General features: G+C 42.4%; 1 protein-coding gene across 2 annotated transcripts in view; it reads left to right on the top strand.

Annotated features, from left to right (window-relative positions):
- The first annotated feature begins 9,848 nt into the window (after positions 1–9,848).
- FUT8 (fucosyltransferase 8) overlaps positions 9,849–23,217 on the top strand; it is an 83,406-nt gene continuing 70,037 nt past the window's right edge. Inside the window, exon 1 of one of the 2 annotated variants that reach the window (XM_081020913.1) lies at positions 9,849–10,271. The gene's annotated coding sequence lies outside the window, so the exon portion shown is untranslated. The remainder of the gene's footprint in view (positions 10,272–23,217) is intronic. The other variant, XM_081020914.1, reaches the window with a different exon arrangement.

Genomic DNA, 23,217 nt, shown 5'->3' with positions numbered 1-23,217 from the left:
ATGCTCAAAATAAATGTTGGGATACCCATATCATATATCCCCTTGATTGGGGGACTCCTCAATTCAAGCACGAGAATAAAGCTACTCAACTAAAATTATAATGCTTGGAGATATTCATGAATGCATGATAAAAACATAAAAATTGAGTAACTGAAGGTGCTTACCTCAAAATCCTGTTTAGGCCAGTGTAAACAGGAGAATGTCTCATTCCAGATGCCAATGGATCCTGCCTGGCCTAGAACTGTGGGCACATGACATAGAATCATAGAATCGTAGAATTGGGAGGGACCTGAGGATCATCTAGTCCAACCCACTGCAGGGATATGCAGCTGTCCCATATGGGGATCAAACTTGCCACCTTGGCATTATCAGCACCATGCTCCTACCAACTGAGCTATCCAGCTATCCAGGCTGTGCTGCATGGATATAGGCATCTATGCACAACAAAGGTAACCAAAGTATGCAGAAAAAAATATGTATTGAGGAGAAGGGTCCCATTGCATAATCTGTTTCAGGCCAGGGCAAAATGTGCAGCCAAGAAAATGGGAAGGTATTCTCCATGAGATGCCAATGCAACCTGCCCGGCCCAGAGCTTCCTGTGAACACATAGCACAGTCGAGCGCACCTATGCACATTGAATATAGACAAGCTGCAGAAAAAAAGTTACTGGGGGTGTCCACCTGAACATCTGCTTTGGGGCAAGATAATTCATACAAACAAACAAACAAACAAACAAACAAACAAACAAACAAACAAGAGAGTCCCCCTCTACAATATGCTCAATAGGCTCCCTACCAATGCCTGGGACTAGTGCTCAAATACCAGTGACCAGAGGGGGTCCACCCCCTTACGTATTGTAATGCCTGCCTCAGCTACTGTTTTTAAATTACTGGCAGCATGATTTGTCTAACATTAGCAAGTGTCATTGGGTGAGGCTTGTGGATTTCATTACAGACCTCTCCTGTAATGCAAATTACCTCCTCATAATTTAAACACTGCCTGGAGCCCCAGCTGAGGCATAGCTTTCCTGGGGATTGGCATTGGACTTGTGAAGTTTAATGTGTGTGATACACACACACTCTTCAGTTTCCAACAGCACCATTTATTGAGTACAGTCGTATCTTAGAAGTCAAATGGAACCCGTTCCGGAAGTTCGTTCGACTTACAAAATGTTCAGAAACCAAAGTGCAGAAACCAAAGAAACTCCTGCAGCCAATCGGAAGCTGCAGAAGCCCTGTCGGATGTTCATCTTCCAAAAATAGTTTGGAAACCAGAACAGTCACTTTCGGGTTTGCGGTGTTTGGGAGCCAAAATGTTTGAGAACTAAGCTGTTTGAAAACCAAGGCACGACTGCATTCTAAGTGTATCTTAGCTTTATATTGTTTTAATACAATAAGTCTACTGTACAGCCATTCTGCAACAGTTTGGGATGCATTTAATTTTACGCACTCGCAAGCATAATTGGACAAATCACAAGTACTCTCTGTTTATTTTAGCCCACACATTTCTGTAGGCTGAGACTACTTGTCTGACAAATGCCTGTGCAGAAGCTATTCAGATACCTACTCATGTAACTGAGTAGCCTGACGTCTCTTCCTTGCTCCCACCCCCCGCCTGGGTGACATTTAAGCTTTCCCAACCATTGTTCTTCTGAATTTATTCAGAATTGCCATATGGGGAAATGAAAGCAGCCACTAAGGATGAAAAGATGGATTCCACTAAATATAATGGGAATTTATTACAGTAAGTCCGGTGAATATACAGTTTCACTCCAGGTGCCTAAGAAAGGATTCTTCATCTTTTGGAAACTGACCTTCAAATTATTTAACCCCCAACTAAAGCTACCTGCAGGGACGCGGGTGGCGCTGTGGTTTAAAACACAGAGCCTAGGACTTGATGATCAGAAGATCGCGGTTCGAATCCCCGCGACGGGGTGAGCTCCTGTTGCTCGGTCCCTGCTCCTGCCAACCTAGCAGTTCGAAAGCACGTCAAAGTGCAAGTAGATAAATAGGTACCGCTCCGGCGGGAAGGTAAACAGCGTTTCCATGCGCTGCTCTGGTTCACCAGAAGCAGCTTAGTCATGCTGGCCACATGACCCGGAAGCTGTATGCCGGCTCCCTCGGCCAATAAAGCGAGATGAACGCCGCAAGCTCTACACACCGCAGAGGAAGAACATGATGTACCTTACCTCTTTGGTTTCCTGCCCCTACACCCCAACCCTCCAACCCATATGCATGAAGCTGTGGTCTGTGTCTAAACTGTCATCTGTGCAATGGCTGTCTCAAACATACACCTCAGCTGAAGTGCAAAGTGAGTGTGGCTTAAGTTTTGGTTTTGGAAGCTGTTCTGTGTAAAAATGCATCAAACAGCAGTACAGTATATCTTAAGAAATTACAGGCTAGCTCTGCACTGTGGGTAATTTTTGCTTTTGACCCATTTTCTGCAGTGCAATGGTATTTCATGACCCGCAGTGCTCTTCCTCCCAAACTCCATGATTTCCCATGTTTACAGATGTCAAAGGAAAACCAAATTCAGGCACCCTCAGAAAGTAATGCTGCCAGCTTTACCTCTTTCTACAGTGGTTAGCTAGTGGAATTCACTACAACAAGGTTTGCTGATGGCCATTAGTGTAGATGGCTTTCAATAATGCTCTTCATTGGCAATGTATTAGTCATGCTAGCTAAATGGAACTTCAGCTTTCAGAAGCAACATCCTTAGAAGCACCAAGTGCTTCTAGAACAGCAGAGGAGGGTATATATTGATTTTCACTGGAGTTTCTAGCGTTCAGGTGCTCCATTCATACTGAATGAAAGCGCACAGAGCGTTATACTCTCATTTTATCATATACCAGTATTGTAAGAACTGTATTTTTCTTTTTGATGCTTACTGCTGGAAAATCCCAAACCTTTTTGATGTTTTAGAAATATTGCTTCACTTCACATTCCAAATAATTGCACCAAGGACTCTTTACTGTAAAACAGTTTTACTATAAAAGTGGTATTTTAACATTCTCAGTTTAAAATTTGAAGTATGAAATCTATTATTTTATGCAATTGGACCTCAGAAGGCAACCAGCCACTAGTATTCAGAAGCATTGCTTCCTCCAATTGTGGAGGTAGAGCAGAGGTATACACCCAGACACAGATGTCTACATCTGTCATTAACAAAATAATGTTTTCCAAGATCTTGGGCTTATAGCAGCCTTCCCCAACCTTGGATCCCCAAATGTTGCTGGGGTACAATTAACACAGCTACCACTCTGGAAACTAATCAATATAATCATTTCCAAGAAGCTGCCTCCGGAACAAATGGGAGCCAGAAGTAAAATGATGGAGAGGCAGAGTAACAATTCAGTGGGCAAATTAATATGCAGCAGCATGGATACCTGAAATGAGATTGTGACATCACCTGTTCAAACATCTGTGGTATTAATTGTTTAGTAAGTGTGTAGAGAGGGAGAACAGTCTGCCAGAGCATGCTCCAATAGACTATGATACAGGACTTGAGAGTAGATTGATACCCAGTGATTAAAATGGTATTTAATGCAGTTTTGCAGTCCTGCTCCTTAATGTGTGGGAAATACGATGTGTCCTATATGTTGCGGGCGCTTGAAAAGAAAGAAAACTGTTTGGTGCATTGTGAGGGTTCTGGGTCAACTTTGATCCAAGTTATGGTCCAACCAATGCTGGTGTCTGGCTATTTTGTGTCCTAGGCAAGGCTAAGTACTTGCACCGCCCCCCCCAGTTGCTAACTTCAATTTTCAAGAACAGATGTGTTGTAGAAAAAAGTGAACAGCATAAAACTTGAAACTGCTAAATTTATTTTAAATTGCCAAAGTAAGTAATACAATAATCTTTTATTATCATAAGAAATTATTTTAGCACACAAAGCATTTTGAACAATCTTGTTATGTTGAAATTTAAGTCTCTTCTCTTAAAAGTTTCAGTTTTAGGCACATCAAAATCTCACTTTATGTGCTATTTCTGTTGCAATTTTCCCCCACGAATTCCTTCAGGTCAAGTGCTGATGCTTGGGCATGTTCAATTGATATAGCTGCCAAGCTAATTAGTCTCTTTCGCAACATTGTTGAGCATATGTTTTATAAGTTTGAGCTTTGAGAACCTGCATTCATCACTTGCTACTGACAATGGAAGTGTGAGAAGGATCCTTAGGGCAACAGAAACATTAGACACATTATCTAGGAGTTTTTGCTGTAATATGAAGAGATGTGGTGGCATAGACTTTGGAAGCCTTCAAGCTAGAAGTTTACAGCATAGATATTCAGCATCAACATATTTGCTTCTATTGTGCATCAATGATTTTTCCAAATTCTTGCAGGCCTTATGTACATCTTCAGCAGATATTTTGTTCATACTGCATATATCATACAGGAAGCCAAATAGGGATATATGTTGCTGTAGCTGTTGGAAGCTCTCTCCAACATATTGAATGGCCATGTCTAAGCACAGCTGCCCAGAGTGGCTGGGGCAACCCAGCCAGGTGGGCAGGGTATAAATAATACAATTATTAGATCATTATTAGCAGTAGAAATCTGCTTTGAATTTCTGCTTTGGATCTTGTGGTGCCTCTTCTTGGGCTTCATACTCAAACTGCCATTATAGAAGCATTGTAAAAACTACATGTTAAATGTAAGAAGGGGAGCTGATATATCTGTGAGAGAAGACAGAGGTGGTTGGGGGAAGATGGTGAGCAGCTGCGCATTACTGCGGTCAAGGACTTTCAGACAGGAAGTGGCAAAACCATTCATGAACCATCCCATAAATACAAAGTCCTGCAGTCATGTAACCAACATATTTACATATTTACCAGATTTCTACAACACCCTATAACAAATGTATTCCCAAGACAGTTAATACACAATAAAGCAATCAGAGAAGCATGTGTATATATAAAAATTATAAAGCATGTTAATGAAATAATTCAGAAACAAAACAGCCATAAAAACACATTCCCAAATAAATCTCAAATGTTTCTGAACATTTGAGGCAGAACACAAATAAGACTCCTGAGAATCTATTCAGGAGTATATGCCACAGGTCTGAAGCTGCAGCTGAAAGGACTCTTCTCCTAATACATACTAATCTCAACTCCTGGGAAGGCGGCACTTAGATTGGCAGTTCCGAAAGCCCCACTGGGCTCATAAGGGAGAAGGCATCTCTTCAGAATTTTGAATTGCCTTTGGAAACTGGTAACCAATGCAGATGGTTTGATATCTGTTTGCACTAGAGCTGAACTAAAAAGTTCTCATGTGAGAAATGGGGAGGGATGATTCCCTACCCCCCCCCACCTCATGAAGTCTATTCAATTTTTACGGACTGCAGATTCTGGTGGACGAAGTAACCCTTCCCCCCCCCTTTAAAAAAGTTTTAAAACTGGGGGAAGCCGCAAATGCAATCTTCCTGGCTGCCTCCTGGAAGCTGCCACTCCCATCCCCACCCACAATGCCGCAGGCAGTCCACAACCATATAGTGGTCTTATGTCTCGGGACATTTTGGGCGACCCTCCACTAGTGGCTGCCCCCCGCTCAGACTGGTTCCAAATGCCCTGCATGTCAGTAGGGTTGTAAATTGGGTGTCATTTTGACGCAGCTCTAGTTCTTGCCACCTGATACTTCAGGGTGTTACATATGGTTACTAGATTTCTTTCTTTCTTTCTTTTTTAAATAATTTTTATTAACCGACCAATCAAATCAAATCACATCACATAAATTCCGAATTACAAAGCCGAATTTTAAATTTTTGTTGGGGGTACCCATATTTCAAGTTCCGAAGGAGATTCCAATCATCTTCTTGCTGCTGCATTAATGTCCACAAATCTGTCCAAATAATGTTCACAATTCTATCCAGTCCTATCTTGCTGTTCCCACATGTCATCTTGTTATTTTCATATATTTTTCTTTTTTCTTTGTGATCTCTTCTGATAATCTCCTTAAGCAGGTAAACACAAGTTGTAATCCTGTGTGAATTTTTCCGTTCATCCAATAACCATATCGAGATGGTTTCCATATATCATCACTTCCATAAATAAAAGCACTCTTTCCATCATTAATCTTCACAAATCTGTCACCTTCTTTAGTCCTCCGAGGAGGTTCGCCCGCAGTATGAAAATAGATCCATTCCTCCTCCCAGACATAAGTCTTTCCACAGAACTTGCCAAAATGGCAACGCTGTTTTTTACTGTGTCATCCCAAAGCTCTTGTACTTTCCACGATCTCCTTAAAAAATGCTTTTGGTTAGAAATTATCTCCACACAGTCTTAATCATCCAGCTTAGGTCATTTAAGTGGCATTTCTGACTTGTGGGGGGGATTATTGGTTAATCACATAGAAGAAAGAAAGGAAAGTCCCCCCCCATCCAGTCCCGTTGCCGACACACCGAGCCCTGATGTGTCTTCTCATGATATATTCCTGTTTATCCGACCCGTCTTCTTTCTCAGAGATCTCTTCAATTAGCAGTCTTTACTCCCCATTCTTCCTTGAAATATGTGCATTTGCTTCTTCCCAATTGTTTCTTTTGAAGTTGCTGCAGCTAGTGGCGCGAATCAGAGACAGCGTCCAGGAGAGCCGAAGTCCACACAAGGGCTTTCTGCCTAGTGACCCCACCCCCTCAAATTTGGGGGTGGTATAGGGCACAGCAGGCAAGGGCAGTCCCCCCCATTCCCTTGGGGGGGCAGGGAAGCTGCATACTCCCATCACAGCCTCTTAATTACCTCGTGTGGGTCGGAGAGATGTTATTGTCGGCCATCTTCCAATGCGCCCCTAGTGGCCCCCCGGTTACTAGATTTTTTTCAATGAATCCGGGGACATATTTTTTTTGAAGCCAAGTAGCAACAGGGAGTCAGTAGTGGGGATGGTAAGGCAAAAGATCCTGGGCCCAAGCACACATACATATTGTATAAAGGTGCAAAGTCCTTCTTTTGCACCTTGTGAAACATAAATGAGCAGTTTTTTAAAAACGGCAACGGCGCCCTGCCCACCCATGACTCCTGAGCCTCCCCCAATCTCCTCCCCCCCTTCCCCCTTATAGTTTTGACTGATGGGGGAAGCTTGGGAATTGTGGGCGGGCGGCCGTTGCCCAGTTTTTTAAAAAACTCTGCGCATTTATGTTTCACAGGGTGCAAAAGAAGGGCTTTGCACCTTGCCTGGCAGAGAAACTGTGCGCCTTGTGCCCCTCCTGGGCAACGGCCACCCACTCGTGACTCCCGAGCCTCCCCTGATCTGTCAAAACAAAGGGGGCAGGAGATCTGTACAGCCAGCGGCAGCAAGCAGTGAGCAGCTCCTGAAGCCAGCCAGAGCCAACTGCGCTACCAGGCTGGCTCGAGGCTGCTGAGACTGCCGCTGCCACGTTTCCTGGGGATAGATTTGCAAATCTGGGGACATTCCAGGGACGGAATTTGTCCGGGAACAGATTTTCAAATCCGGGGACTGTCCCTGGGAACTGGGGATGTCTGGTAACCCTATTATAGATGTGGGTAAAATTGATAAATGCTAGGCTTTTGTTTATTTGTGGTATGAAGGGAGAATGCAAGCTGCAAATGAATTCCTGGGCTGGCTTATGCAAACCAGCCTGGCTGGCTGGGGGAAGAGCAGACCTGTTAGCATTACAGAAAGGTGTTGATTCTTTGGCCTGGGGAGTCACATGTCACAAAGGTTGCCTTTGTGTTTGTGTTAACTGTGTGTTTGAGGGGACAGGAAAAGGGAGGTCTGGGCAGAAGGAGGACAAAGAGAGGTCGGGATCCATCTTGGGGAGAAGAGGGAAGATTGCCTGCAATACTTTGGGCAATGCCTTAACATCTGGACTTATTTCATGCAGTCTCCACCGTGTCTTCTATTCTCCAAAGACCATGTGTGTTTGTGCGCCTGTGGCCCCATGCACTCTTGCTGCTGCTTGGCAGAGAGAGGAGCAGGCACCAGGCTTTTGTAACAATACATTAAAGAGGCAGCAGTAGCATTTTAAGCTACTGGCCCATTTTCCAAGGCAGCCCCACTTGAAATAAAGTAGGCCAATCTGGAGGTCAGTCACCAAGGTATGGATTACAGTAATTAGGTTTCTGTGTTCCAGCAACTGGTGCAATTGGAGACACTGACAAAAGGCTTCCCAGGCTAGATACCATCTAAGATTCTGTAAGTCATCATGGTTCCAGGAAGGCTTAAGCCTTGGAGTGTTTGGGGGGAAGTAATAAAGCCATTCACCCTACTCACATGGCTCCTTTGTGGCAAGATGTCTTCAGAGTTACGTGATCATGGTCTGCGTAAGTGGCTCTGGGCATTCTAGAAGCAAGTGTTGATGCTTGTCTTTTGCCGATCCTTCAAGGGAAGGAGCCTTGGGCCACTTGGGAGGCACTACAGAAGGCATGTGATGCCGTAGTGGAAGCCAAGGGCCGAGCGGGGACTGAACTGAGACCAAAGTGGGCTGGAAGGAGCCTTGATAGCCCTGTGAGTCCAGTGAGGGTGCACATAAGAATTAAGAATTGGGCCTCATTCTTTCACCTCCTACTTGGTAGATGCAGGGGCAAGATTTAGATCACTGATGGGGGGAATCTGTGGCGCTCCAGATGTTGTTGGACTCAAGCTGTAGTCCACAAACATCTGAAGAGCCACTGGTTCCCCACCTCTACTCTAGAGAGCCTATGGTGCTATACACATACAGAAGCAGCCTCCTCAGGAAACACTACACGGGCACACCTTCATATCGAAGGCAGGAACCAGTTCAGCAGCTGCTTCAGAAGCAACTCCAGGAAGTTAAGGTAAAAATATGAATGAAAGTAGTGTATACTAATACTAGTGCGATTTTTTTGTTTTGTTTTCAATATGACTGAAACTGTTTAATAATAAAAAGTATGCATGGTGAAATCCTCATCTTCATTTCTTTATTCAAGAGTCGTCTTCTTCACCTTGCTCCCCTGTATTTCAGTGTTGTCGCTGCAGCTCTCCTCTTGCAACCGGGGCGGACCTACATTTTGGGGAGCCCTGAAGTTTGAACTGCTATGGGGGCTCCTTCGCAACCAGCATTGAGGTCTGGGTAGCCAATGTGATCTCCAATGGAGTTGTTCCATGACAGATTGCCACATTTTCTTTCTTTTTTTTAAAGTTAGCTACTACATCTCAGTTTTTGATTAAAATTGCTGTACTCGATTGTCTCACATGTCAAAGTCACTGGTGTGAATAATTATTTCCTATACTTTATAGTTTTCAAGTTATTGGGTGTGGGTGTGTGAAAATTAGGGAAATGTCATATACATCCATGAATAAAGTCGTTTCTTGGGCCTCAGTGGGATTAGGGTCCCTAAAGCTAAAACCTCATTAATTTCATAGTAGATCTGTCCCTGCTCGCGACTCTGGGCTGCTTGAGAAGCATTTCAAAAATACGAAGACGCCGAAGAGCGGCTGTTCCGCCGGGCTGAGGAATGAAAGGCTCCACTTCGCGTTCAGGATATAACAGGGCCGAGTCCGACGGACTGGCAGGTCCGTCCCCGGCTCCCGGCAGTGATAATCGCATTCGGCGGAGATCTCTGGCAATCCAGAACGCCGCTCCTACCCGATCCGGCCAATGCGCGTTCCGCGCGCTCTCCGCCGGGCGCGGCAAGACCCGCTTTGCCTTCAAGCGCAAACGCTAAGCAAGCCGGAACGCAAAAGCAGAGCAGCGGAGACCGCCCTACCACGCATGCGTGCTACCAGCCCTTTCGCCGCCGCCGCCGCCTCCTACTTCTCCCCGGCTGTGAAGCTAACGTTCCGCCCGCATGGAGATTTCACAGGAGCACCTCTCCCATTGGCTGCCTCCCTCCCAGCACGCGCGTCTACGCCACACCCACTTGGCTCCCTAGTTTCCCTTTGAGGCGTCGAGGGCCAATGCCTCGCGCTCCTCCTCCCCAGTCCGCGCGCGCCCTCGTTGCTCGTAGTTCCTCAGCTCGGATTACTTCTTCCCTTCCCTCCCTCCCTCCTTGCCTGCCTTCGGTGCGCGCGTGAGGGGAGCGCGTTTGCGCGCGCCGTTTCTCCCCCTCGCCCCCCCCCCGCGCTCTGTCAGTGTCTCGCGCTCCTCCAGTCTGTTGGAGGCTCCGTTAAACGGCGGTGGGTTCCTGTTTCCGTCTTTTCATCACTCCCTTCCCCCGCCGCCGCCGCTCCGTTTCCACCGCCGTCTCTCTCCGCCTCTTCTTCACAGCCGGCAACCTCAGGAGCGCCGGCGTTGAGGAGCAGAGGTGACCAGGAACCCAGCCTGCGGGCGGGCGGCCGGGCAACACGGGCACCGAGGCGGGTAAGGCGAGGCCGTGGGGGCGCTCGGGGAACTTGAGGGATGCTGCTTCTCCCGCTCCAGCCCATCCTCCCTCGCGGGCCTGGCGCAGCAGCAGCAGCTGCGGTTACTGATGAGGAGGGAGGTGGCGGGCGGGCGAGGGGTGGCTGACTGGGAAGGGGAAGGAGTGATGGTGGGGGGAACGGGGACCTTCCGCCGAGGCCGCCTGGCTCTTGGGGTTCCTTCGCCTCGCCCGGGACACAATCCTCAGGGAAGGAGGGAGGAGGAGGTGTCGTCCTGGCCGGGGCCTGCCTGCGTGCTCCGGGAAGGCGGCCGGGGGTGTCTCAGGCCGGGGGTGTAGGTAGGAGATGGTTCTCTTCTTGGGGCAGTAGCGTTGCTATGTGGGTGCTAGGAAAGAGGCGGCGGCGGCGGCAGCAGCAGCAGCAGCAAAAGCAATGCTGATGCACACACACAAAAACACCCAGGAAAAAAAAGGACGTGCACAAGCCAAAGCCCCGAACATCGTGCGCGGAGGCGCCTGCGAGAGACGCGGCAAGCTGTACAAAATGCAGCACGAGCAGCCAGTGTGCAAGGAGCTGGGGGTGGGGTTGCCATCTGGGGAATAGGCGGGGGTGGAAAACGAGGGGTAGGATGTGCTGAAAGCGGGCGCTGAAGAAGAAGAAGAAGAACTGCGGGAGTGGTCTTGCTTTTCTTGCACCCCCGCCCCTTGTGTAGAAGTGGTGGCTTTCAACTTTACTTCAGAGTCAGGAAGTGCACCCGGTAGCTAGCGAGGGTGCATACCCCTTTTATTTCCTTATATCTTGCTTTTTCATGGGCCTCATTAACAAGCATGGGCGCTTGGCCGTCCGCCGTTCAGTGGCCTTGCCATTATCGTTTTTCATGTATCTGTTTTAGTCAAAACAGGATGTTTTTGTGTTTTATGTAATTGGTGCTGTTTGTGCTTGGATACCTTTCGCATTTAGTTCTTTGGACTTTTTAAAACTTGTGCTGTGTTGTGTGAGTGACTCAACATGTCAACTAGAGACTATTTCAATAAAAGTCGCTGTTACATCCTTTCCAAATGTTCATGGATGATCCCCATTGCAAAAAAAATCAGAGGACTTGAGAAACTGTAGACAGGGAGATCATAAAGACCTCTAGCATAAACTGCTACTCTTTCTTTCCTCTTTATATCCTCAAAACCTGTGGACACATCACCACTTACTTCAGAAGTGCATATGGTATTGTACAGCTTCCGTAACCTGTTCTTGACCTTAACTCTGCAAATATTTACACACATTCTAAATTTGATTATTGATAGTTTAACTTTTGGGAGTAGTCCTTTCAGTGGGGCTGTTGACACCAATAAAAATAGTGGTATGTGTTTGACTATCAGAACATAGCATTTCAAAGTACTTTAATGGTACAAAATTTATTTGCTTCCATATGGCTTGAGCTTGCAATGTTGATTTAAATTTTTGCTCAGCAAGGAGTGCCAATATTGTTTCCAGTACTAATGTCTCAAATTTCCAATTATGTTAATACATATTTGGACAGTCCTCATCTTTTAAAAAATCCCAAAAGCTGAAAGAACTATAACAAATTATTCATCAGACTTATGCCTTCGAGTCTTTCCTTCATATTTTCCCAAAATTGCCCTGTTTCAAAGGATTAGAAAGTAAGGAACTTACACTTTAAGGTCTATGAAGTAGATATTTAAAATCAGTTGCTGGTAAGGGGTTTTGTAGAAAGATACCTGGTACACTATGCCATTTCTTTATTAATGCAATTTTGCTTTGAGTAATGGCCTTGTTGATCATGCATCCTTTAGATATGGTACTCACTTGCATCCTGCAGATGTTCATTCTTTTGTAATAAAAAACAGGAGGAAAGCCTACTTGCAGCACAATCGTAGGCCTGTCTACTTAGAAGTAAATCCAGTGGGATTTATTCCTAGGTATAGGATTGCAACCTTAGATTGTATCTTCTGATAACTTTGTTATAGTTAACTGTACTGACTTGTTTCATACTTCATATCATGCAGCTACTTAGAATGTCCAAAGAGTTGAGCTGAGTGCTTAAGTTGTGTTAAAACAGTGTTTATTTCAGAAATGTAAGTTGCTAGAAGTAAGAAGTACTAATAGTTGATAAAAGCAGAGGCTTAATTTTGGGTAAGAATTCTCGTAGAGTTTTTGTTTTAATTTGCTTAGACTATTTCTTCAGAGGAGTGAAGGGAAATACTGTACAGAAAGGTTATATGGTAGGCTACTTCACGCTACTCAGCAACCAAGTAGGCTATTTAATAACAGCTGTTCAATAATAATAAATTGTGTGGAGAATTCCTTGATTATAAAATTTCATTCTAAATAGGTTATGTTTGCATGTAAGTCTACCAACAAACAGGTTAGTATAGGTACAATAAAACTGAGTGTTTCTTCCATCTGAAAGCGGAGTGTTTACTGTTAAAACAAACTGTAATGAGTGTCAGTACTGTTCCAAATAGTACTATCTTGGCAATATGGACAATACAGACACCTTCCTTTAAAAAGTAGTTCTCGTCATTTTTAGAGACTCACTGCATATTATTTGAAATTTTGAGAGACAGTTTCAATCTCTGGCTTTTGTAGCTGTGTATTCCATAATGAAAAAAGTAATTACAGTGTTAAGTTGGTCTGGAGGGGGAGCTAGTGCTAAAGCAAAACAACATTTAAATTTGTTAGAATCCTACAGACCTTACAGGACTGTTTCCCGTTTGATTGTGGTATGTTCTTATTACGGTTATAATTGCTTAAAATGCTTCAAGGGAAAAGAAAACTATTTTTATTATGCTGTACTCTAATGCCTATTAATCCAAATATGTTCAAGAAGTTCATATAATAGTGTTTCTCACAAACAGTGCATAAAATGTTGGCTTGGAACATATGTCTGCAGACATATCTTAAATCAATTATTTTGTTCTGAAAGTAATGACTCTGTTTCAGTGTAAAAATAGTTTTTAGTGTAGATGTACTCTTCTTGTATTTCTTTTGCAACCTGGTTCATAACCAACTAAGTTATAGTACTTGGGTTTAACCTGAGTTGGACTGCAATCCTAAACATACTTTCTAAGAAATAAGCCCATTTGAACCCAGTGAAACCATGCTTTTTAGTGTCATTGAATTCTTAAACTGCTTAAATCAAAGTACTTGCTGACTGGTCTTACAGTATAGTAACTTCTTAACCTACTCAACTGTTTATATATTTTTTGAAATATTAAGTGCTTTATAAATGCTTTTAAATAAATAAACCCAAGATTAGTCCTTTATGCACTTACTTGGGAGTAAGCCCCAGTGAATATAGTGGGACTTACTTTTGAGTAAATATACATAGACTTGGAAGAGGTTCTGTTGGTATCTTGAAGGTAACATTTAGGCCTGAGCCAAAATTCCTCTTGGTTCTTTTGCGTTCTTTTCTCATAGATAGGCTTCTTGTTTTGTTGGGGGCAAACATTGAAAAAAATGTGATATCATAATTATTTCTTTGTATTGATCAGTATTGGTGATTTGCGTGATTTGCTGTCTTGCTCTGTAGGACATTGTTGCAGTGCTCAGTAACATCAGCACCTCTTGTCAAGTATAGCACCTCTTGTCAAGTAGTGGTATAATTGCTACACTGGGGTAGCTCTGGCTTTCATGTGTTTCAGTTCACTACTATGTCACTTGTTCATGCCTAAGTTCAAAAATCATATCTGTATCTCAGATAAGGTCCTGTAATTAAGATAACTGTTCTGCACTTTGCTCTTTGTAGAAATCTTGGAACAGGGTTAAATAGTGTAAAGTGTGAGTTGTAGCTGCCTTGTCAAGGCATTTTCTCATGGTGCTGTGTACAAATTTATCCATTGTCAGCTTCTTCTGTGGAAAAAGCCTTAGTAGGCTGAGTGGTGGTATTGCATATTTTTGCTTTAAAAAAATGATTCTTCACTTATTATGTAATTCTTGTGATTAACTTGCAAGTAGGGACTTGTTTGTATTTTGTTAACCTGTATGCAGCTTTGCATGACAGTGAACCACATACCAAGCGGAAGTGTTACAGAAGTGTAGTAGAAATTACTGAAATACAACTTGTTGTTAAGGAAAGCAAATGACACAGTATATGGATCCTTGTTCCTGGGTGGATTAGATTGACTTTCAGCCACTTTTCTAGCCACCATCTCTCCAAGCTTCCCTCCCCCACTGCCTGTGATAGAAATCTGGGAGCTCGAAACAATAGTTTTTGTAACACATTCCCTCATGGCTTTAAAACGTGTTTCCAGGTGGAAGATGCTGCCTGCACAGTAGTCTTAAAAGGTTAGGTTCTGTACTCCTCTTTGCCTTGGGATGCCTGCTCAACAAATAGAGCGCATTCCTCTCGTGTGTGCATATATTGATTGATATATCTGATATGGTAGCACTCCATGTGTGTATAAAATGAAGGTGTGTAAAAAGGGGCAGTGGATGCATGCCACTGAAGTTGCATATCTCTTTGGCCCTGCCGCAATGCATGGATGTCTGCACAGGTGGAGCCTATGTATGAATTCTTCCACATGAGCTGGAGTGCTGTGCAATTAGATACAACTTCTGGGGAAGCCTATGCACACGAGTTTCACCTAAGAAGAGTCTTCACTCATTGAATATCCATGCAATATGTTGCCCCTTTGAATATCTAGAGCCCCTTCACACAGTTGGTAATAGTTAGGAGCAGCATTTAGGAATAATTCTTTAAGAAAAAAAAGTTTGACTGTACTAACAACACTTCTAGGGGTTTCAAATGTCTATGCAGAAAACAGTAATATAATTACTGTTGTTGTTGTTGTTTTAAAAAACAACCAGCAGAAGTCCTTTAGGTCCGGAGGGTGTGTGTGTCAAAATCCAGTTTCAGGAAATGCCTTTATTTGTATTTTCATTGTTGGATTATTATTTTTATATTTTTATTTGTAAGCTGCTGTAAAAAAAAAAAAAGGCTTAGTAAATACATTTCTATACTACTTTTCCAGAATAAAATTCTTCCCAAGATGGTTCAGATAATGTATCAAAGTACTGTACAACAGTAAAATACAGTAAACATAATTTAAAAGTGTCTTGTCATTTTAATACAGTATAACATAATCCTATATTGTTAAAAGTATTGACTAACATCTGTTCAGTGCCAAAAATGCAACATAGTTCAGTCACCAATATCAGATTCCAAACCATAATTTGTTATCTTAAGCGAAGGTAAAATATTCAGTGACAGGCCCTTCCTAATATCATTCAGGTGGACTTCTATTTGAGAGTTGTGAGACCACTGCTGAAAAACCCCTCGCCTGCATGTCTGCCAGCTGAAGTTCTTTTGCTGACAGGCATTTCAGCAGGGTTTCAGATGCAGATCTGCTTTGCTTTGAGCAGTGCCTCTGGAGGGGAAAATTAGGGTATAAGTTTTAAAAATAAATAAGAACGTACCAAAGTTGTAAGCAGTCTTCCAAGTTCTATTGTAACTTAGTTTTCAAAATTTTGGCTGGCTTAGAGTTATGTGGAACCAGTCAGGGATTATGAACATGTGGCACTTAACTCCCTTTAGTTTCAACTGATGTGGTCTGGGATGATGTAATTGGTGATTCAGCAAAGGCTGCAAGTTTCCCATTCTTGTTTTAAATTGTGGCCCCCAGCTGTTGTTGGACACAACTTCTATCTTCCCTAGCAAGTTAATTTATTCCCAGTAATAAAGGAAGGCAGTTCTGATAGGACAGTGAAGATGAGTTTAAGCTTCAAAGCAAGGGTTTATCTCTTTCTTTGCCACTGGATTTGCTGAAAGCACCAAAGGGTGAGTAGTACGTAAGTATCTTATTCTGGTATTACTTCATCTTATCTTGCAGTGGTATGTATCCTGAGCCCTTGGGATGGGGATGGTTAAAATGTAATAAAATAAGTTTATTCTATTCCTGTTCTTCATGTTCTTGTTTCTTCTTCTGACCAGCTGTAGTTGGCTGAAAGGTAATCTGAATCAGTTTCCTTTACCATCAGAAGGGGAAATGCTGCTTTCTTCACCACTTGACAATATATTTTAGAGAGAATAGTACTTTTTTGATGCTATGATGTTTATTAGTTCTCTCTTGCATCATGATGTGGAAATGATCGTGATTATCTCTTCTATCAGCTTACACAGACCAGTGATGTGAGGGCACTTGCATTATCTCCTTGTTACTGGTTACCTTTTCCTCCCTTTCCTTGAAGACTAGAAGCTGACAAGAGAACCAAGTTCAGCACACCCCTATAAATAAACTGGAAAACAATTTTTTCTTTTCCAGCTATTAAGTAAATTTTGTCCCATCTGAGTATTTTTAAGGCTCCTGTTCTGTATGCTTGCTCTCTTCCGTGTTTCTGCAAAGTTATAAGGGAACTAGCAGTTTATTTCGCATTGTTGGCTCTCCAGGTTTTGCAGTTAAGCATTTGCTCATGTAGAGGTAGTATAGTGAAATGTGCTGCAGAGCTTCACTTTGATTTCTACTTGTTAAAGTTTGTATTGAACAAAATCTTTGCATGTGTGCAATGACTTCTGCACATGCAGTGCAACTTTCCCTTCTTTCCCTTTTATTCTGCATGTCCCCTAAATCTGCTTTGAAGGGTTGGGGAAATGCACAGAGCAGGTGAAGGGGAGGAGAAGTTCCATTATGCTTATAGAAGTAATTCTGCATGTGCAGTTATTTAGTTGAACATGACCCTAAGACTACAGTCCTGTACACATTTCCCTGGGTATATGTTCCATTGGTCTTCTGAGTAAACAGGCCTAGGATCAGGTTGCACATAACTACCGGTATAAGTTGGAATGGACAAATTTGACAACAGTTGGAGATTTTTGTGGTGGCAGTGCATATATGGTCAGAGGTTTTCCAACATCACTGTCTGCCTTAATGAAGGATTCTTGTTTCAAGTTTTCTTAGAAGAAGAAAAACTTAAGTGGAAGGCCTTTGTCTGTTCCTTTGAACCTGGTATTTTGATCAGGTGCAGTTTGCTTTTGTGGGGAAAACTTTTTCTTAAAGGCAGTTCACTTTTCTTGAAGTAAACAACATCTAAGGTTTAGAAGTGGGCACTATTTAATTTGATGCTCTGTTTCTGACTAGTTGTGGCTTGATTTCCAAAATATTGAGATGCAGGAATGGTAGAGAAGGAATGAAACTACCCTGGGGTGGCAGTGCTCTTGTTAAATTTCTGTCCTTCCTATTGATGTAGAAAAAACCTGCTCCTTTTTCCTTATGGGGTATGCAAGAGCCCGGTTCCCTATGCGTAGGAGAAAATAACAGAGGCCAACCAGAGAATATTGAGAAGCAAAGCAGCTAGTAAGCCTGATCTTTATTAAACTGCTGCAATAGAGTCCTCACTCACCACATGCAGGAGGGAGGTGGAACCCAGAACAATGGTGTGCAAGCCCTTATATAGATTTTTGAAATTGCCCCCCCACGCTGTAGCTCAAGACCACCCCCAAAAACACCATACATGTTAGGATATTTCCGTTCCACCTTAAAAGGGGGCAGGCTTTGTGAGTCACGAGAGTCTGCGCATTTCCTGTTCACAGGAAGTTTATGTTTTCTATTGCTTTCGTTTCTCTCTCTGTGTCGGGAGACACTGAAGCAGGCAGTCATGTTTTTCTTTGTTCTGATCAACGCTGAATAAAACTTGTAAATAATGCTCTCCTGAGTGCGACTTTTGCTGTGAATTATCTGCTGATAGAGCGTGCATTGAGTTCTGGAATGTGGCAAGCTATTTCTGGAGCTCATGTCGCTAATTGCTGATACTGCGTGCCTACGGGAGATCGACGGATGTCCGGACACGGCTTGGGGGCCATGATGGACTTTGTCTCCCTGGCAGAATCCCAACAATACATACACCACAGAAGGAGGGGGTCTACAACAAAAATCCTTTCTGCCAGGATACCTGACAATGGCCAGTGATTGCTTTACTTGGGCAGCCTGCCCATTCTTTTGTGATGGTAAATACTTTAATTCCTGAATCCAGATCACAGGTTCTCACCCTATTCATACACAAAGATGCCCTAAAGACAGGTAAGCAAAAGACAATGGAGAGGCTTTCCCATTTCCTTCCTCCTTGCAGAGAAATATTTGAAGTCAATTTGGGAGAGTCAAAATGGTTTCAGGATTGCTCTCTTGTACTATTTCAGACATGTGGTTTATATACTTACGTATGTGTTTGCTTTGTAAATTTATGAACATTTAATTTATATATTTGAGACCTTAAGTTCTTATAACACCTCCCAAATTTCCATCCTGCCCTGTCCTCCTCAAGACAACAAACAACAAAATAGCAAAAAAAAAAATCAAACTTTTTTTTTTTTTAAAAAGAAACCAATCAAATATTCTCACAGCTAAGGTTCAAGGTTGCTAGGAACAACATATTTCAGCCATCAAAGACCTGAGATTTGATGTTAGGTCTTTGGAATTGGAAATATGTATTGGACAATTTCCCATAAAAGACGTTGAAGACTTCAGATGTGTTGTGTATCATCTAAATATTCAATGCAAGTATGTTAAGAGGATTATTATCTTTGACCTTAGTAATAGGTATGAAATGCACTGTAGTGTGTAAACCTCAGAGCAAAATGAAAATAAAACATAAGATGCATTAAAAGATAATTGTTTTGCAAAATGCAGCTTCAGAAGCAAAGAGATCCTCATGCATCACTTCACATTATTTCATGTGCTCAGTTATCCATTCAATGCATAAATGAAACCAGAAGCTATGATCTACTTCACTTAAATTCAATAACCAATAACAGGAGTTAAAATAAAGTCATGTGTTTCTAAATAGGAACCCCTTTTATAATCACGTGGTAAATAAACCTTAAATAATACTAACCTAGTAAAGGGCTGCATGATATGTGATGCAGACACTTTATGATGTCAGACACTCCTGACATAAAAATTTCAACCTTTGGATACTCTTGGATTTACTACTGTTCATCTGCAACTGTAGCTAGGAGCCAAACTCTACAGAGAAATCCTTTAGTTCAGGAACCCTTGGCCCTCCAGATGTTGCTGAACTACTGTTCCCATCAGCCCCTAAGAGTATGGCCAATGGTCAGTAATGATGGGAGCTGTAGTTCAGAGTATCTAGAGACAGAAAGCTTCTTCACACTAATTCTAGAGAATGATTTATTCTACTCACTTTTAGTAAGAAAAGCTAAAAACTGCTAAGGTTACCAATTTTCTGTGGGAAATAAAGTACTGGAAAATCTTCCCCACATCACTGATGATTAGCATGGCTGTTTGGCACTAGATTATCAGATTAGCAATATGTGCCTTAGGGCAGGAGGAAGAAGCATAGATGTTGCCCTTGCTACCAACTTCATTCTCTTTTAGGAACTTGAATGAAATTCTGCAGGTTGGCTCTTTGCTTTCCCATTCTTGACATACTCTATTGTATCTTCCCAATAAGAAAAGGTTAAAATGCTTAGTTGTTGTTTTTTCAAAGTTTAGGAAAGAGGCAGCTGAGATTTATAAAATTCTGTTATGGTGTGGAGAAAGGTAGATTTTTCTTTCTTTCACACAGTAGTAGAGCTTGGCCTCCCAGTGAACTTTATTGAAAACAAAATGAAGTACTACTTTACATAATAAGTTCTTAAGGAATTAGCTGCCCATGGATGGGGTGATGACCACTGACATACTTAAAATGGGTTTACACAAATTCAGAAAATATGGGTATCAACACTCTGCATCTGTATTGGATATGTTATATCACTTGTGTGTTTGCTCCCCATGGCTCCTATGCGATGAAGAGTGAGATGCAAGTTTAATTAATAATGATGGTGATGGTAATGATAGTAGTAGTAGCTATTAGTTATCATGGCCAAATGAAGCTTTGTCTATGTGCTTAGGAATGCTGTCTGCTGGGTGTGGAATCTATATGGGGAGGGTTCCTTTGTTCCTTGCTTGTGACTTCTTAAAAGCATCTGATTGATCTGTTGGAATCAGGATGATTGACTAAATGGATTTCTGGTCCAATCTAGCAGGTAACATCTGCAAACATATAATAAAATACATTAATCTTTTGTTATGAACATGCAGCTCACAAATGATCCTTAAGTGATTAATACCTGAGTGAAAATATATTCTTGATGATGCTCTGGTTTAGTTGGATGATAAGTCTTTAGAGTACAGTGGTACCTCGGGTTACATATGCTTCAGGTTACAGACTCCGCTAACCCAGAAATACTACCTCGGGTTAAGAACTTTGCTTCAGGATGAGAACAGAAATTGTGCTCTGGTGGCACGGCAGCAGCAGGAGGCCCCATTAGCTAAAGTGGTGCTTCAGGTTAAGAACCATTTCAGGTTAAGAACGGACCTCCAGAACGAATTAAGTTCTTAACCCAAGGTACCACTGTAACCAGGTTTCGTTTGTTGATATTCTTTGACTGTTACAGTGTTAATAAGTACGAGTGTTACAGTGTTAATAAGTAATTTAATACAGTGTTACTAAATAATCTAAAATTTTAAACAAGTTGATATGTGTTAAATAACCTAGCTGTCCACACGGATATACATGCTTGCTGAATTGATCTTCTTGACCTTATTTTGTTAGCCCCTTTCTCAGTTTTGAAATTCACCATAGCTGAATTGAACTCTAGCCTTCTGGAGTTCTTAGAGTGTCAACAAGCATGTGAATAGGAACAAAGTGGTAGGGAATTGTATACTTGGCCTTTCAAAAAGCTTTTGATAGTCTATCACATAATGCTTCAGAGTAAACTTCACAGTCATGGCTCATCTTATTGATTGGTAACTGGTTAAAGAAAAAGAAGTAGAGTAGGAAGAAATGTACTGTTATCGGATGGAAGGAGTAAGAAGTGGGGTATTTCCAGACTAGCTGAATGGGTATTAAAGTGGGCAGTGTGTTCATTGTTTGCAAGATTATAACACTTTAAAAAAGAAAAGAAAAAGCCTAACTGCACATATACAGTAATGAGAAACCGAACAGGAAAGGAATCTGAGGGTTGTGATGTATAGTTGAATGAAAACACCAACTCAACGTCAGATTCAACTAAACAGTTATGCCAGTGGGACCAGGTCAATGAGTGTCACAAGCGCAACGAAGATTTCCCTCCCCAACCTAACCCACTACACATGCCCCCTCTACCTTGGCTGTGCACTGACAGAATGATCATCTTAACACAACTTTGAATTCCACCCTTGGTGTGTGCCAGCTGTGATGAGGGCAAATCCAATGTTAGTAATCATTAAGCAATGCACTGAAAACAAAACTTCCAGTATTGTGATATCCTTATATAAATGTACGGCACAGTCACACTTGGAATACTGTGTATAGTTCTGTGTATAGTACCCATTTCCCCGGCAGTAAAAAAAAGTTTTAAAATACATTGGTACCTCGGATTAAGTACCAGTGTAATAATTCTCAATAGGACTGGTCTAGGGAGACTAGAGGATCCTTTTGAACCTCCATTTTGATTTTATTTCCCTTCGAATAAACTCGAACCAATCAGGAGTATCTCAGAAATGTATTGAAAATTTTATAACACTAGAACAGGACTATGAAGATACTTACTTGCTATGTGTGTTTAAACAAGATTGAGAGAGAATTACTGAATGAGCAAAGATCTAGGTTCCTGTTCACTGCTGAGAAAGCGTGACTTAACTGTGTGCACACTCATGAAAGCAAGCATACAACTAAAGCTCTGTTGGGTGCTAAGTATTAATAAAACAGCAAGGTTTGAATGTTCACTGTTTCTTTGCTGAAAAAGGAGGATAGGGAAAGAGCCAGAACTGGTGGAGGCCATGCAACTTTTCTCATATCAGAAAACTGGGACAGCTGTAAAATACTTTTCAGTTAGATGCTATTTGCAAGGGAGCAAGTTGTGGAGAAAATTGGAAGTTGGCCACACGCCCTGTGACATCTTCCCAGGTCTAGTGGACACCAACTGCCACTGTTCCAGACTCTTACCTTGCTTTCTTTACTGGAGCAGGTAGGGGAAGAAAAAAGTTCCACAACCAGTAGTGCTAATGGACAACCCCTTACTTTAGCCTGCAAGGAGTGGGAAGGAAGATGGCTATATTTTCATCCTCCAAGGATGAAGAAGGATGAACCCTTCTTCAAGGGTTAAAAACACTGGCCTAGAGGTAGAAGGCATGTGAAACCTGGTCACTAATGCTTTATGTCTGTGATCTATTGCCCCAACTACTTTCCTGAAAGAGAATTAGCTAGCTTCAGGTCAGGAACACATTGTGGTGTTTTTTTTTTAATGTTTTATTAAGATTTTCTTGCGTAACAATAGAACATACAAAGCCTCTGTTTTAAGTCATAGAATCATTCAAACAAATCAGTTATATTCAGGGTGAGACATTACTGTTCCAGGCAATACGGGGTTGTGGGAAATAAGTTTCAGAGAGAGATCTCTTCTTTTGGCTGAGATAGTTTTAAAGGGTAGCTTGGTTGATGACCTCCATTCAGTGTGGTAGCTTGCAGTGTGGGAGAGTCTACATGGTTTCCCTTCCCACTTAAAACAGGATTCTTATTACTTCTAATCATTCACCATTGTGTGAACCAAATGCTGTCTCCTCTAGTCAGTATATTATAAAGATGATAATATAAAAAGTGCTCTCCATATCTGCAAACCAAACAAAGATATAAAGCAATCAAGGGAGCAAGTGCTTTTAGGTCACCATAGGTTTGAATTTGGGAAGTGGGTGGCGCTGTGGGTTAAAACACAGAGCCTAGGGCTTGCCGATCAGAAGGTTGGCGGTTTGAATCCCCACAACGGGGTGAGCTCCTATTGCTCGGTCCCTGCTCCTGCCAACCTAACAGTACGAAAGCACCTCAAAGTGCAATTAGATAAATAGGTACCACTCAGGGGGGAAGGTAATGCTGGCTTAGTCATGCTGGCCACATGACCCGGAAGCTGTACGCCGGCTCCCTTGGCCAATAAAGCGAGATGAGCGCCACAACCCCAGAGT

This window comes from Podarcis pityusensis, assembly GCF_964106645.2.
Source record: "Podarcis pityusensis genome assembly, chromosome: 1".
In the NCBI taxonomy this organism is placed as follows: Eukaryota; Metazoa; Chordata; class Lepidosauria; order Squamata; family Lacertidae; genus Podarcis; species Podarcis pityusensis.
This window is presented reverse-complemented; position numbering and strand designations above follow the sequence as displayed.